General features: G+C 40.4%; 1 long non-coding RNA gene across 1 annotated transcript in view; it reads right to left on the bottom strand.

The window, feature by feature from the left end:
• Positions 1-4,240: 4,240 nt before the first annotated feature.
• LOC112530254 overlaps positions 4,241-17,278 on the bottom strand; it is a 29,100-nt gene continuing 16,062 nt past the window's right edge. The window contains exon 4 of the long non-coding RNA XR_005841487.1: positions 4,241-4,421. This is a non-coding gene — a long non-coding RNA (uncharacterized LOC112530254). The remainder of the gene's footprint in view (positions 4,422-17,278) is intronic.

Below are 17,278 nucleotides of genomic sequence, written 5' to 3'. Positions count from 1 at the left end.
AGCACATATAAAACATATGCATCACGCAGAAGTAAGCTACATAGGGGAAATGGGAAACAACTTCTGAATAAAAATAAATCTGTATTTTTCTTTAATATGATGTCATTTTAGGTTTCATACTACTTTGTGCCACTTCCCTTTATTCTTTTTGTCCACCTGACACATAAAACTTATCAGTTCTATTTAGCTTCTTTTTATCATCTTTCATTCAGTTCACTCACTGCTTTTGGTGGCTCTAGACCTACTGAAGTTCTGAGATTAAAAATCTTTGAGATTAGAATAATCTTTCCAGACATAAACATAGTATTCCAGAAGTAGTGAGATAGCGTGACTGCTTGATAATATCCACAGTGGCATGAGAGTGTACACACAAGTCTCTGTCTTCAAAGTAGTTCTGACTTCGACACACAGATACTTCAGTTAACTGTTCTGTATCAGGGAAAAAAAAAAACGGCCTCTGGGACACTAATTTGGCAATATGTATGCTACAGTATTTCCATTTCCTTTATTTTATGTCTGGTTTTGATTAACAATTTTTAATCATTGTTACAATGTGGTAGAGGATCAACAGCTGCTCAGGAAAGAATTCAGAAATTAAACAGAACCTGCATGACCTCTCTTGGTCCAGCTCCTCAGCAACCTATGCCTTGTGAATAGCCAATTGGCCTACATACTGTTTTCCTGTGCTGAGAACTACTCCCTCCTGAGAGAACGTACAGGAGAGGTGTTTATGTACAGAAAGCAAGTGACTTTGAAGTGTTGTGTCCAAACTGCTGGCACAGAAATAGATAGCTGAATGGTTCTTCTTGGCAGATATGATATCTAAATGAAAGACTTCTTGGCTTGACCGCTTAGCCTCGTATCCAGTGTGAATATCACCCTTATTTTCCTGATTTACTCCATATGAAGAATAGATTAATTGCAGACCCTTCCCGGGCTGCTGCAGATACCAGTACATATTATCGTGATTATCATTTTGACTGCATCTCAGGGTAGCATTCTCATCTTCTTTCAGCACCAGAATTGAGGGTTGGTTAATCTCAGCTCCTGTGAGACAAAGCAAAAGAAACACAGTTAAAAAGCAGACTACATTCTCCCCACAGCAGAACAAGCATGATGTCTCAGCTGATGCCTTACTTGCTCCAAAGAAGTACAAGACCATGCACCAAATTGTCCACATTCTCTTTGCTGCCTCAGAAGTCAGGGAGCATGCCTTGGTAAAGGACTTATATAGATCTGTTTCCATTTCCCTTAAGCCAATAGCAACGACCTCTGCTGCAGCCAGATCTGTGCTGAAAACCAAGACCTTCCTGTGTGAAATCTCAAGCAAACACTTTTTTTTTTTTAAGAGTGCCTGCTGAAAGTGTGCAGAAGCTTTCAAACTGACTCAGAAAATATTCTATCAGACAGAACAGTATCAAACATGAAAACTACCTTTTCATTTAATCTTGTATATTTTATTTTTACTTTCTGATATTTTCTTTCTAGAATCAAATCAAAATATTTAGTGTAACCAATTTAAGACAGTGGTTCTTTTTCTTATATCAGGCAGTGCCCCAGCCATTTCTTTTATTCTACATTCCTCTGGCTGTTTATTGCCATCTTCCTACAGATTCTGATGGACTTAAGGGAACAGCAAAATTTATTTTCAAGATCCACAGAATATTTTGAGTATAGTATAGGAAAAAAAAATAGCTATTTTATGTGCAAATTAAATACATATGCTACACCTACCAGAGATGGCAACCATGATCTTGTTTACAGATTGCTATATACGGTCCCAGAAGCAGCTTGAGCACATACTAAGAAGTGAAAGAAGTCTAGATTGCTCTTGAAGCAAACATCTTACAACTTCTTTTCCTTTAGTTATCCTAGCATTATCGGTACTCATTATAAGCCCAGGTTTCATGACTGTGTGACACAGCAGACTCTAACACAATCTTTTAACCTGTGTTAAGGCGACTGATCACAGTCCAACCTTGGTATTTTGGATGCACAGTGGAGTAATCATGGCAGTCATATTTACTATCTATAGCTGTAAAATGAGGTCTCAGAGACTAATGCCAAAATTAAATATCCTAACACCTGTGCTATTGAAAATATTTTCCTTTTTTTGTGAAAGAATACCATCTGGTGGAATGAATGGATGTCTACAGTGACTCTTTTAAGCTGCATTTCCTAGTTTTGCATGGGTAGAACTACATGGAAAAGGAGCAGGGACTATTACACCAGACAGAAGCATCTTTAAACTTGTGACTGTGAAATTCTGACAACGTTGACTTGAAAATACAGAAATTCTTTTTCTCTGTAGTATAAATCTCAGAGCTGATATTAAGAATCTGATTTCACAAAGCCAGAATAACACAAATGAGGGTGCTAGGGTGTGAAATAGCTGATGAGGTACCTGTCTTGTGGGGCAGATGTAGTGTAAAAGCAGTCCTAAGGTTCAGATATCTAGCCTGGAAAGAGGAATCTTCTCCTAGTCAGAACACATAGTCAGAATGTTTGTATGAGTTTATGTGGGTCTGGGGCTAGAAAGGTGGTTTGCAGAAATGCAGCAGGTGAAATCCAGAAATATGTAGATTCAATCCCCACATTGTCATTCTCTTAAGCCCCATTCTGAATCCAGATAACCTAACTTTCTAGAGCATTCTGTGTTGTAAGATATCTCAAAGAGATTAATAGCAAATGTTTTCCTGCTGTATAAAGAAAATACAAAAACTTAAAGCCTGGACTTCTTACATGGAACAGACTCTACATCTTATTTTTATATATACTTTATATATAAGGAATATATACGTATATATTATACATAATACTATATAATATATATAAGTATATAGAATACTTTTATATAATAACTTAATATATATAACTTAATACTTATATTATAAAGTATATTATATATATATATACCTTATATTTATATAAAGGTATTTAATACAGAGTGAAAGAATTTTGAGAGGAAAATCTGACTCACAATATCCTGCCACATAACAGTGGGTGAATAAAGAGAGCAAAGGGAAGAAACAAACCTAGTTCACTAATTCTGCAGTGAGCATTTTTACTTCTAAGCTGTTAAGTGTATGTGTGGACTTATGGAAGGAGAGACCTCATCACCTAAGTCTGGCAGAGTTCTTAGGAGGCTGAACCTCTTGCGCACACCCAAGAAACCAGACGTCTACATGACAAATACAGCTAGTCTTAATACACCAAGCTGCCTACCACTTTCAAGGCTTTGACTGTTTTAAGCATGGATACTGTCAGAAACATATTTGTCAGGATCCTCTTACCAGACTTAGAGTAATACATCATGAAATAAGGATCAGGTGTATGGCAAACATGTATAGAGGTATTGGACCAGAGTGATTATTGCATTACAAAGGAGAAATGAAATAGAGATCTTACCTGTGTCCTAGGCTCACAGAAGGGCTCCAAGAGGAAGGATCTCCAGATAGAAATCCTCCCTCCTTGGGAGTAAGCCCCTAAATGGGGTCTAGGAAGGGTGGAGCCAGGCTTCACCCCTTCCGGTCACTCAGGTGAAATTGTATTCATCTGTGCCCCTGCAGCTGACTCAGCGCTCACCTCAGGTGATCAATCAAAGGTTCAGGCCATGATTCAACAGTTCCCGTGCAATCAGGAAATCATCCATTTTAAACAACCATCTTTTGAATTTATTGGAAGCATGTTTTCAACTAAGGCAGCACCAAGAATGCCTCTCAACTGACATGTGAACATTAATCTGCTCAACATATGGAAACAGAGGCATAGAAAAGCATCTAGATGGAGAATAAAGACCTTCCTGTGCACTGATTTCATGAGTCTTCAAGTCCACAAGTCTATTAGCAGCAGAGGTTTTAGGTCTACAGCATTTTTACTCAGGCCAACCCACAAAAGTATTTCATTGAAGCTTCTTTCAAACTAAAAAGGTTGAATGAAATAGTTAATAGCACAAACATGACAGGAGAAGAGTAGTGTAGCTTCCTAAGTCTGAAGTGGTGGTTATGCCAGGCATGTTAGAGGAGTAAGAGTATTCAGAGACTTTGCCAACTAAGTGTGATTATATTTTAATAAATGACTGTGATTTTAGATAAATTTAATTTTAGAATAATGTAGATTTGTTTAAATATATATCCATACATACTTGTATACACACAAATACAAGCATAAACATACACTCAAATAAGAGGTATATATACATTATTTTATTCAAAGGGAATAGACAAATTAACACATACCATCATCATACTTTTTCTTCTGTTCTGTGTCTTATGAAGCAAAATTATGTTCTAGGCATAGTGCCAAATAACCGAAGTCCTAATCAGTGATATGATATCACTTTAAGGCCCCTCCACAGCTTAGACGGGTTTGAGCTGTCTTTCACCCACTGCTGATGCAAGGTTTCAAAGTTCTTTTCATTCCTACAGAAGTAGAGACAAATATTTAATATCCATTTATTTTAGGACAGATTCGCACTATTTAAGTCCAGTGACAACATCTAAATTTTGTACAATCCTTGATGCATCCCAGAATAAGTCTCACACCCATTTATACCATAACACTTATCAGTCTACAAGGTCCTTTGGATCAATAATCTTATTTATTCATCTGAATGCCTTTCGTTTCTGGACAGTCATTTAACCACTCCCTTGTAAGGAGGAGCCAAATGAGATTGCTCTAACGTGTAATAAGGTTTACTGTGTTTCACTGTGTTTCCCCATGTTCCATTGTTTCTCTGCACTACATGTTTAAGGAGATGAGCCTTTAATCACTATCATAAGAGCATCTATATAAACAAATAAAATTAAAACTTGCATATACAGATTGGGATATTTGTGCATTCTGTTATGCTGGTACAGAAATGATGATGCTATGAAAGGAATGAGTTTTTGTATTTTTGTTATCCACTCACAGATTAATCTAAGAACACAATTTAATGCTACAGTGACCTCTGTCAAACCTTGCACCATCACTGAATACAATATTTTTGTCATTTCCCTAGTAACAGTCTCTTATATTGAAATAATCAGAATGCTATTTGACTATAGAAAGAGGCAGGACAATTTATTGACTATAGAAAACGAACACGCACAAACACACAGCAAAGTTATTCAATTTCCATACCAGTAGTATAGCAATTCAACAGATCAATATGATGGGAAAAGGTGTTTCACCAGAGGTGTAATGACGAATGATCGGCATGATAGAAAGGAGTTATAAAGGAAGAGAAAAAGATTGCTTACCCACATCAGAAGATTCCAGGTATGCAGGGAAAAGCTCTACCAGGGAAGGATCTCTTGGAAGACATCCTTCCCTAGTGGCATTCAGCCCTTAAATGGGGTCTAAGAGATGTGGAGCCAGGCTCCAACCCTTCCAGTCACACAGGTGAATTACCTTCACCTGTGCTCCCAGGGCTGACCCAGTCCTTTCCCTTGGTGCTCAATCAGTAGTTCAGGCCATGACTCAACAGTTCCCATACAAGTAGGAAGAGGATCTGGATGAGTCAGTAACCCACTAATCATTAGTAATGAAGCAAGGGAAGAGTGGGAACCTGTGATTGAAAGTGGTAGGAAACAGGGTCCACTCCATTTGGTGACGCCTTCTCTGAAGTCTGTCAAGTTGTGTCATAAAACCAGGTTTTCAGTTCCTCATATGTTAATATTACTGTAGCTTGGAGCGCAAGGCACACAATGTGCTCAGAATTTCACATTCTTTAATTATAAAACTTCGGGTATTCTTTCCTGTTCTTAGTATGGGTGATGTGGCCCCCATTCTCCTGGTCTTTCTCCTTCCCAACTGCATGAGATATCCAAACAGGAAGTCAAGGAAAAGTTACATTTAGTCTACTTGCAATACTACATATTGATTCAGTAAAAATACCTGCATGTCTTTCACTTAAGCAAAACCTAACATTCAAAAAATACTGATTTCAAATATGTTTGCTGTAACTGAAGTCAGTGATAGCTTCCACTGCAGTGGAAGCAATGAAAGCTTAATTCGCATGTAGTAAAGAAGTATGACAGTGTACTGGTGAATAACTTAAAGTGTACTGGCCCCAGTACCGACCCTTGAGGGACTCCACTAGATACAGGCCTCCAATTAAACTCTGTCTCATTGGCCACAACTCTCTGACTTCTTTCCTTCAGCCAGTTCACAATCCACCTCACTACCCCATTGTCCAGACCACAATTTCTCCATTTAGCTGCAAGAATGCTGTGGGAGACGGTATCAATTGCTTTACTAAAATCAAGATAGACCACATCCACTGCTTTAACATCATCTATCCACCTGGTTACATCTTCATAAAAGGCTATCAGGTTGGTCAAGCATGACTTACCCTTGGTGAAGACATGTTGACTGCCCCTAATAGCCCTCTTATCCTTGATAGGCCTCGAGATACGTTGTTCCATCACCTTTCCAGGGATGGAGGTGAGGCAAACCAGACTGTAGTTACCTGGGTCCTCCTTCTTGCCCTTTTTGAACACTAGAGTGACATTTGCTTTCCTGCAGTCCTCAGGCACCTCTCCCGTTCCCCACGACTTACAAAAGATAATGGACAGTGGCCTAGCAATGACTTCCATCCATTCCCTCAGCACCCGTGGGTACATTCCATCAGGACCCATGGATTTATGGATATCTGGATTGCTTAATTAGTTCCTAACCCAGTCCTCAACAACCGAGGCAAATTCCTCCTTGATCCTGACTTCCTCTGGGGCCTCAGGGGTATGGGGCTCTTCAGGACAGCCTCCAGCAGTACAGCAAGAGACAAAGAAGGCATTTAATAACTCTGCCTTCTCTGTATCTTCTGTCACCAGGGCACCCACCTCATTCATCAGTAGGCCTGCATTGCCTCTAGCATTAGTTTTATTTGCAATGTCTTTGAAGAGGCCTTTTCTGTTGTCCTGGCTCTTCTTGCAAGGTGTAATTCTAAGGAGGCCTTAGCCTTCCTAGTTGCTCCCTACATCCTCTGACAACAGTCTTATATTCTTCCCAAGTGGCCAGCCCCTCCTTCCATGACTATCCTCCTCCACTTGAGTTTGCCCAGAAGTTCCCTGTTTAATCATGGAGGTCTCCCCCTTCCAGAGCCTTAGTGCTCTATAGCCATCCAGAACCAACACACATCGGCATTAAGAATGGAATCGAAGTCAGCAGTAGAAATGGGGTCTCTTGGTCTACCTGGAAATACTTTGAAACTAAACTCCAGAATAAAGTCTGCCAAGGCCCAAAGAAAAGTCTTCCATGGGGGCAAGAGGTGTCAACAGAAGCCACTCTGATCAGGCTCCTTTTCAGAAGATAACAACTCTGCTCCTGAGCAAAAAAAAAAAAAAAAAAAAGTAGTTGACTGCTAACCAAGAACCCCACTGAAGTTCATAGTTCCTCCAAGACTTCCAGCTCATCCTTCAGTTGTTTTCTGCTAATGTGCACAAAGAACTGACCTGGAGGGAAGCAATGCAAGACAAACTTGGCCTATGGAGTAAACTACCAGATAAAGCAGCATGTTCAAACACTGATCAAGACAAACAGGCTTATTAGGCCATCAGTTCTTTCCAGTATTTTTTTTTTACAGCCTACCTGAGGAGGATTTTGGAGGAACTGGCTTTGGATATGCTCCAGGGCAGGTTAATAAACTTTCTGAACTTAGACACCAATCACAGTCATGTAGAGCATTGCTGAGGGGCGCAACATAGAGCAGCATGCTTAGTTGCAGTTGCAGTTATGCAAGTTTGGGTTGCCTGGCATTCCATCCAACGAGAAAGGGGAGAGTGCTAGTCCATTAGGCTGACTCTCTGCTCCTAACTGTGAGCAAAATAACTGTAAAAGAGAAGCAGACAATGAAGAAAGGACGTGGTCATGATGAAGTTTATTCCAAGCGCTCATGGTATGGGTTCACATACCTTTCCAAAATGTGTACCAGCATCAGAGCTAATGATCAGTTGTTTGGCTTAGAGAACAACAGCAGGTAACATGATAATGCAGACACATTGTGTCTGAGATAGAGTGAATCACTGCAGAGAAGAGAAAGCCATGACTGTCTGCAAAATTTGTATTTTTATTCAGTTCTTATCAATACAGATTGCACAACACTACTGCCAGCTAGGCAAGAGACCATCTACTCATCCATAAGTTAGCAATGATTGTGGGAAGACAATTTTGGGCTTTTCACTTCTCTCTTTAGCTCCTGAGCCAAAAAACTCCCTTACAAGATACCATTTTTTATTTCCAGTACTCTATGTTCCATGAACTCACGTGTCATTCTTGCAGAAAAACTATCAACATTTTCTCTGAGCATACCAGTATCATCACAAATGTTGCCAAAGCAAGCCTCAAAATTAGTCATGAACACAACATGCACTTTGAGCACCTCAGTACAGAAAGGACATTGAGGTGCTGGAGCAGGTCCAAAGACACCTTGCTCTCACAGAACTCACATATTTTTGGTTGTTGTTGTTGTTTAAAGCACATATCTCTGCTACCATACTGAATTTAGGGGTAGAATCCAGCTGCCCTTTGTTATGACAGAAGAGGAAAAATATGCTGTTTCCAGCATTAGCTGAGAGCTTTAGATTATATCGCAGAGACATATAACTAGTCTTAGATCTCTTGGTTATTAAAGTGCTTAGAGTTCTTCACACCTTCCTTTAGTAATCTGTACACTGCTTAGCTCAAAGGACCAAATGCTAACATCATCATAATGTTTTAACATTTCACAATCAGAGAATATCCCAAGCTGGAAGAGATCATTGAGTTCAACTCCCAGCTCCACATAGGGCCACCCAAAATTCAAACCATATTTCTGAGAGCACTTTTAACTGAAAACGAATTCTCAGAATGAGCTTTACCTATCCGTATCTTATTCCCTTCTCAGTTTTGAATGAATCAGACAGTTACGCCAGGCATAGATTCAGGAGAAAAATGATGGTTCTAGGCTTTAAGTTATCTTCCACTGAAATTCTTAAATAGGCTTTATGGTTGAGCTAAAGCAACTGATGCTTTTCAGAAGGCAAAAATGTCTGGTTTTACTGAGATCTGAAAGGCTTCTGTTTATGAAAGGGTTTGTAAGTTTAGTCTTATACCCATATCTGTCCTGTGATCAATATTCCATGTCCCGGCCATCATACTGGAGGAAGATCATTGCTAGAGCTCATTGTCAATGTCTTACAATACATAACAGTATTTCCTTCATGTGGAAACCAGAACCGAATAATAGACATAGTAGATATATAGATTTCATCTACGTGGGAAATTAGGATATATTCCGCACATAGAATCATAGAATCATAGAATCACAGAATTGCACAGGTATTGGAAGAGAGCAATAAGGTCTACCTTCTGCCTCCTTTTCCCCAGACTAAGCAGCCCCAGTTCCTTCAGTCTCTCTTCATAGAGCACACTCTCCAAGTCCCTCACAAACCTTGTTGCCCTTCTTTGTACCAACTCCAGCACCTCAATGTCCTTTCTGTATCAAGGTGCCAAAAACTGAATACAGTACTCAAGGTGAGGCCTCAGCAATGCCGAGTATAGGGGCAGGATGACTTCCCTAGCCCATTCCTGATACAAGCCAGGATGCCACTGGCCTTCTTGGCCACCTGGGCACACTGCTAGCTCATATTCAGCTGACTATCCATCAGTACACCAAGATCCCTTTCTGTTAGGCGGATTTCCAGCCACACCTCCCCAAGCCTGTAGGGTTGCCTGGGGTTGTTGTGACCAAAATGCAGGACCCGACACTTGGCCCTTTTGAAACTCATACAGTTAACCTTGACCCATTGATCCAGTCTATCCAGGTCCCTCTGTAGTGCCTTTCTACCCTTCAGCAGACCAACACTCTCTCCCAACTTGATGTCGTCTGCAAACTTACTGAGGGTGCACTCAATCCCCTCGTCAAGATCATTAATAAAGATGTTAAATAGAAGCGACCCCAGTACTGAGCTGCTGGTGACCAGCCACCAACTGGATTTAACTCCATTGACCACAGCTCTTTGGGCCTGGCCATCCAGCCAGTGTTTCACCCAGTGGAGTGTATGCCCATACAAACCATGGGCAGCCAGCTCCTCCATGAGGATGGTGTGGGAGACAGTATCAAAGGCTTTACTGAAGTCCAGGTAGACCACATCAGCAGCCTAACCTTCAACTACCATGCAGGTCACCTTGTCATAGAACAAAATCAAGTTTGTCAAACAGGATCTACCATTCATAAACCCATGCTGACTAGGCCTGATCCCATGGTTGACCTTTAACTGATCCATGACAGCTCCCAAGATTATCCATTCCATGACCTTCCCTGGCACCAAGGTGAGACTGATAGGTCTGTAGCTACCAGGATCATCTTTCCGGCCCCTTTTGAAGATGGGTGTCACATTTGTCAGTCTCCAGTCCACCAGGACATTCCCAGTTGGCCAGGACTGTCGAAGGATGATGGAGAGTGTCTGGGCAACCACATCCACCAACTCCCTCAGCACTCTAGGGTGCAATTCATCTGGCCCCATGGACTTGTGAGTGTCCAGCTTTTGGAGCAGGTCCAAAACCATCTCATCATGGATTATGCAGGCCCTATTCTGTTCTCTATCCCTATCTACCATCATAATGGGCTGTGTGCCCAGGGCATAACTAGTCTTACTATTAAAGACTGAGGCAAAGAAGGCATTAAGCACCTCAGCCTTATCCTGATCCTTGGTCACCATGCTGCAGTCGGCATCCAACACAGGATGGAGATTCTCTCTAGCCCTCCTCTTGATGTTGATGTATTTATAGAAATATTTATTTATATCCTTTACCACAGTGGCCAAGTTCAGTTCTAGCTGGGTTTTGGCTTTTCTAATTTTCTCCCTACACATCTTTACTATGTATTTATAATCATCATAAGTAGCTTGCCCACTCTTCCAAGGACAATAAACTTTCCTTCTATTCTTGAGTTCCAGTCGAAGGTCTCTATTCAGCCAGCCCAGCCTCCTTGCCTATCAGCTCGTATTCTATGACTTGGGGACGGTCAGCTCCTGCACCTTTAAAATTACTTCCTTAAAGTATTCCCAGCCTTCCTGGGCTCCCATCCCCTCCAAAACCACCTCCCAAGGGACCCTCTCAACAGTGGTTCTAAAGAAGCTGAAGTCTGCCCTCTAGAAGTCCAAGGTGGTAGTTCTGCTGACTCCCCTCCATGGTTCAACAAAGATCGAGAAATCTAGCATCTTGTGATCACTATGCCCCAGATGTCCACATACCTTTACATCCCCCACAAGATAGTCTCTGTTAACAAACAACAGGTACAGGATTTTCTTTCCCCTTTTTGGCTCCCTCACCACCTCCCACACACTCTAGGAATCTCTGGGACAGTTCCCTATCTGCTGTATTCTAAGTCCAGCAGATGTCTGGAAAGTTGAAGTCCCCCAGGAGAACAAGGGGGAGAGACCTTGAGACTTCACTCAACTGTCTATCAAGTGTCTTGTCCACCTCTTCATCCTGGTTGGGTGGCCTTTAGCAGACTCCCATGATAATGTCAGTCTTATTGGCCTTCGCTTTTATTCTGACTCATAAGCTCTCAACTCTATCATCACCGACATTAATTTCCATACATTTGCATTCTTTCTTAACATAGAGGACTACACCACCACCTTTCCTGACTTGCCTATCTCTTTTGAAAAGTTGATAGCCATATGTCAATGGTTTACGGGCTGGTTCAACCCAGTTCCACGATTAGCAGGGCGGGGAGACCCACGGACCCACACCCCAGGAAAGGGAAAATGGGAAAAAGGGGAAAAAGGTACAGAGTTGGGCATAAAAACAGAACAGTGATAACAATCTGAGGAGAAACAAACTAATTTACTAAATAGGATATTGGAATGCAAGATAACACACTATAATAATATATAATACAATATAATTTGAATTGAAGCTAATAGAAGAATTAAATGAGAGAGAGTGTCTGAAAGCCAAAGGCCTTACTCTAATGCTGTGACAAGATGGCACCCAAAATAGGGATGAACCGGGAAAGGGGAAGAGGAGTGATCAGAACGGTTTTTGTCTTTTCCCTCTGAATGGAAAATGGAAACACAAATAATGTGATGTCCTCTGGGGTATGTAGTATGTAGTTCTTCTCTTCTGAGAACCAGGTACCCGGAACTATCCACAATCCATGGAAGTGCAGCATTAACTCTTTAAGTCCCAGTGCACTACATGATGTTATGATGTCGAATATCGATAACCAAAAAAATCATAAAACCATGACACCATCCATCACAGCACTCCAGCTGTGCGAGTCATTTCACCACATTTTGATGATGGTGACTATATCATAGCTTTCTGAATGCACAGTGGCCTCCATCTCCTCCTGTTTATTACCCACACTGCATGCATTAGTGCAAAAGCACCAGAGCTGGGCTACCTTTTGAGTGGGAGTAGCCCTAATACCCACTTGACCATACCCAGGTGCTTCCGTAGCCACCAGCCTCACACCAGGCCTTCTGTTCTTCCTACGAAAAGGGAAGTCATCCTCCTCCTTCAGCAGAGCACAAGACTGTGGGATATTACTAGCACATCCCCCTCCCACAAGCATTAGCATGTTACATACAGGCTACCTTCTAGTGACCCCAGTTACATCCCCAGTACACATACTCAGTCTCAGGGGAAAGAAAGTATTCCCAGGGTCTAAAATATTTGCAAAGCCTCCCAGATTTACTTATGCGTGAATGTTTCATCTTCTACAGCAACTAGAAAAACCCAACTAAGGGGTCAGGCAATAACAGTCGCCCAAGTCACAGAGTTGGAGAACAAACCTCACTGTTTTGTCCATGAATCAATTTTGTTTGTAAATTCCCAGCTCCCTCAATTAGGAGGTGAATTCTTATATGTATATTTTTTATTTATTTACAAAGACATGGCTACAGATAAAGTAAAATGGCAATGGTTAGTATGTCACTTGAAAAGCTAAGTTTTCTATACTGCTTCTCCACGTGATTAAGCAGAGTGAAAATATCTTGCCCTGAACTCACAGGCAGACAGTAGGGTGACCACTTTCCAATGGTTCCTCTAGAGGAAAGGGTCAGTGGTCTAATCTATGCAAGACTACCCTGACTTAGACTTAATTCTGTTTCAGCCACCATAGATAGTACCAAATGGAATTAATCAGGATGGCACTTATCTGAAGCAACTTCATTCACTGAATAGAAACTGGCTGTTGTGTTTTAGTTTTCTGAGGTTATTTTTGTTTCACCAGTTGCAGCTGCTATTTTTTCCCAATGAGCAAAACATACAATGATGTCCTAAGAAAGGAATTGTACTTGCAGACACAATGTAATTATTATACCAAAATGGACCACTAACTCCAGCTTTAAGAAAAATATTACAAAAACTTTAAAAACCTGGTGATTAGGACATTAGTGTTGTTTGTCAGGGAGCAAGCAGTATGAGCAAGGAAAAATTTCTTCTTCCCACAGAAGAAATACCAGACCACAGGACCATCAGAAGTAGCATCCTCATTGGTAAGGCCATAGTTCCACAACTCCCAGTAAGGGTTGGTGAGAATGAAGGTTTCCATCAGTGGAACATCATGTTCATGTACAGTCCATGAATCCATACAACAAGCCAGAAGCAAGAGTCAAGTCTTGGCACAAACCTATCTACAGCAGAGCTTGGATAGGGAGTGAATGCCTAGATTTTATCTTAAATATAGCTCCTGGGCCAACTGGGGCCACAGATGAGTTTATTTAGGGTAATTAAGACCTATCGATGCACTTCGAATCCTGATTGTTTTGGTTGAACCAGTACAGATTCTAGTTGCATCACAGAAGAAATCCTAGACTCCTAGGGAAAAAAAAAAAAAAAAAAAAAAAAAAAAGTCTTATTTATAAACAAACTTAATTCTCTATATTCCACCATCGCATTTTCTTGCTAGGATAATGCTGACTTAAAATAGAGAGTACCCATTGCATCAAGACACTTTCTGCCACATAGAAAAGTGAAGTAGTTTATGATTAATCATAGCCACATAGAATTCTGGAGGAATATGGTAGGGATTCTCAAAATGCTTTCTCCACTAGACTCAGCTAGTTAAATAATTCTAGCCTGACATGTGCAGTGCTACGACATAATTTTAGAGAGGGTTTGCACTTTTCCTAGTCTTGTTTTTCTATGAAATTACTAAAAGAAAAATAAATAAAAATTGTACATAATGCGTTTATACTGCTCCTTCCAGTAAATGATGCTCATCTGAAGCATCAACGGGAGGACGCTGAATTATGATACCCATTTCTCATGTTTCAGTGTACTTTGGTGTGCCTAGATGCTAAGGAGCAATGTCACTTACTTCCACTGTATGGCACTGTTAGATTACAGAAACCAAAGCGAAGTCCTCTAGACGCAACGAGTGATTTTCGAAAGCACTCCTTAAGTTACGTGCTTTGAGTGATTTTACACCCACAGTGAACTAAAAGTCTACTTGAAGGAACCGGAAAGATCTTTTGAAGGAACTGGAAAATCTTAGACCTTCCGAGTATTATCTTTAGCCTCTCTGAAATACAGACTTCAGCACAAGCAAAAAAAATACTACCCATTCTCAAATAGTTCTGTTTGACATTATTTTCCTTGAGACCTAGCTCCAAAGTATGAGAGCTGAGCTGAAAGTAATGCCTCATATTTTATTATTTTGATCCACGATATCAGAGGCAGATATCTGTGGTACAGCTGTAGATTTTCAACCTTCCCATCAATATTCCATTACATTTTGTTGCCATGCTACAGACAGCAGCAGGCACAAAATGGTGCCTGACATGAAAGTGCATATGAAACAAAGGTGTGTCATTGAATACCTCCATACAGAAAAAACTGCACTCACTAACATTCATTGAAGCCTGTTGAGTGTTTCTGGAGACGTAACAGCAGATGATAGTAAAATGAAGTGATGGGTGGTGTGTTTCAGCAGTGGCAACAGTGCGTGTAGAACAAGCCATGTTCCAGACGGCCATATACAGCTGGTGCAGATTTTAATGAGCACAGCATGCAGGCTCTTGTCATCACAGATAAAAAATGCATAGCTAGTATTGGTGAACAGGTTGAAAAATAGTGTTTTGTAGCTGAGAATTTGCCCTACCAAACTGTGTTATTGTGCTCTTTTGTGCTGTTATAGTTTCCATGGAGGTATTATTTCCATGTATTTTCCCCTCTCCAAGTTTGTCTTTAATTGTTTTTCCTATCTTTTATCACCAATCTGTGTTCCTTCTATTTACAGCCTGGAATCCTTTAGCAAGTGCTTGGAAAGATAAGCAGGAGATCTGATAAGATTACAACAGATAATTCCCCCAGCATGATGAACAGAGTTGGTTGTTCATTCCTACTGCCTCCAAGGTGCCTACCCACCTTCAGCAGTTATGCCACCTCATCTATAGGAGATTTGTTGTTGTTGTTGTTGTTTTCCATTTATACTTTGGTTAAAAGTGGATGATTCTTCTCCCCAGCCTTTAGCAGATTTAACAAACAATGACATTTCAGCAATTTCTGGAAGCATTCTAAGTTTTGATTTACTTTCTTGAATTTCTTTTTTTTTTTCCTACTTGTATTTTTAAATAGGAGAACAGTTTTAGTCACAGACTGCAATAGCAAAGGGTAGCAAAAATCCATAGTTATTATGAGATCCTCAATATTATATAACTCATATAAAGGACAAGGACAGAAAAAGGAGAAAGAAAGGTTGTCTGTCTTGGCAGAAGCTTGTATGGAGTATGGAGTACTTTCAAACTTTGTCTATGCTATTTCAACCAGAATTTGTAGTGCCTATACTTCAGAAATTCAGCAGAAATTAGAAATCTCATACTTGGTCAAGGATCAGGAACACCATACATCTACAAAGAGAAAACAAAACTAAATCCAGCTGAATTTAGAAACATGCATCAGCATGGATCAGCAGATAGAAAAAGATAATCTCAAGTGCTTGATAGAATACAGAGAAGACTGCAGCTGCAATAAATACCTCTTAAAATATATACCTATACATTCATATATTCTAGGGAATTCATAGTGTCATGGTTCGGCCCAGTTCAGCCCAATTCCATGATTAATGGAGCGGAGACCAACACCCCAGGAGAGGGAGAAGGGAAAAAGGAGAAAAGGAAGGGAGACGAGCCTAAAAACAAAACAGTGGCAACGAGATAAGGGAGAAAACTAATATACTAAATACGATAGTGGGATGTGAGATAACACAATATAATACAATATAATTAGAATTGAAGCGAATAAATCAAATGAATGAGAGAGTGTCCGAAACTGAAGATCTTACTCTAATGCTGCAGGCAAGATGGCTAGGGAGCACACACCACAGAGATGAGAAGTAAAAGAAGGGCAATCTTGTGACTCACAAGCAGTTTTATCTTTCCCTCTAAGCAGAGAACTGAAACGGAACTGTGAAGTCTGCAGAGATATGTAGTTTTTCTCTTCTGTGAACCAGGTACCCAGAAATACTGACCACCCACAGAACTGGAGCTTTAACTCTTTCACTCCCAGTGCATTACATGATGTTATGATGTGAAATACTGATAACAAAAATCATAAAACCATGAAATAAGGCTTTAGTAACAGCATGCACAAGCTATAGATAGATAGATAGATAGATAGATAGATAGATAGATAGATAGATAGATCAGTCACACAACTGCATGTTTCTGTTCCTGAGTCATAGCTGTCAGGCTTTTTAGTTACTTAATTCTTTTCCTCTATTTGCAGCTTCTGAATCCCTGTAGAGTCTCATGTCCTTATAAACTTGAAATTAATTTACTAGGTCTGGGCATCCAGGTAAAAAGCCAGCAGGCAGTACTGAACTCACCCAGCTGGACTGAAAATCTATACAGAACTAAATAAGTATACCTGAATTGCCCAGCCCTAGCATGGAACTAGGATGATTGTATAACCAAACACTAGATCTCAGAGGACAGGCATGAGTCTAGCTCTTCCTTTATCTTTGAGACAGATACACGTACTTAACAACAACAATAACAAAAAATACAAGCACATGCACATTCAGCTAATGTAGATTGTTGTTTTTTCTCTCCATCTCGAGTTTAACTTCACTGCCACTGAAGTTCAGGAAAAAAATGCTCTAGGCAGAAATGGGTGATAGTAGAAAAGAATCAAAGCAGAGAATGTCTGCTCTGTAAGCAGAAACATTCCACTTCTTTCAAGGGAAAACTGGAACCCTTAAGAAGTCTCCTTGTTCATAGAAAATCTCACTGTTCATGATAAAAATTAAAAAAATACAGAAACTAATGCCTGACCACTAATGGCTACCAAGAGCCGGTAT

Source organism: Gallus gallus, chromosome 1 (genome assembly GCF_016699485.2).
Source record: "Gallus gallus isolate bGalGal1 chromosome 1, bGalGal1.mat.broiler.GRCg7b, whole genome shotgun sequence".
Classification (NCBI taxonomy): Eukaryota; Metazoa; Chordata; class Aves; order Galliformes; family Phasianidae; genus Gallus; species Gallus gallus.
This window is presented reverse-complemented; position numbering and strand designations above follow the sequence as displayed.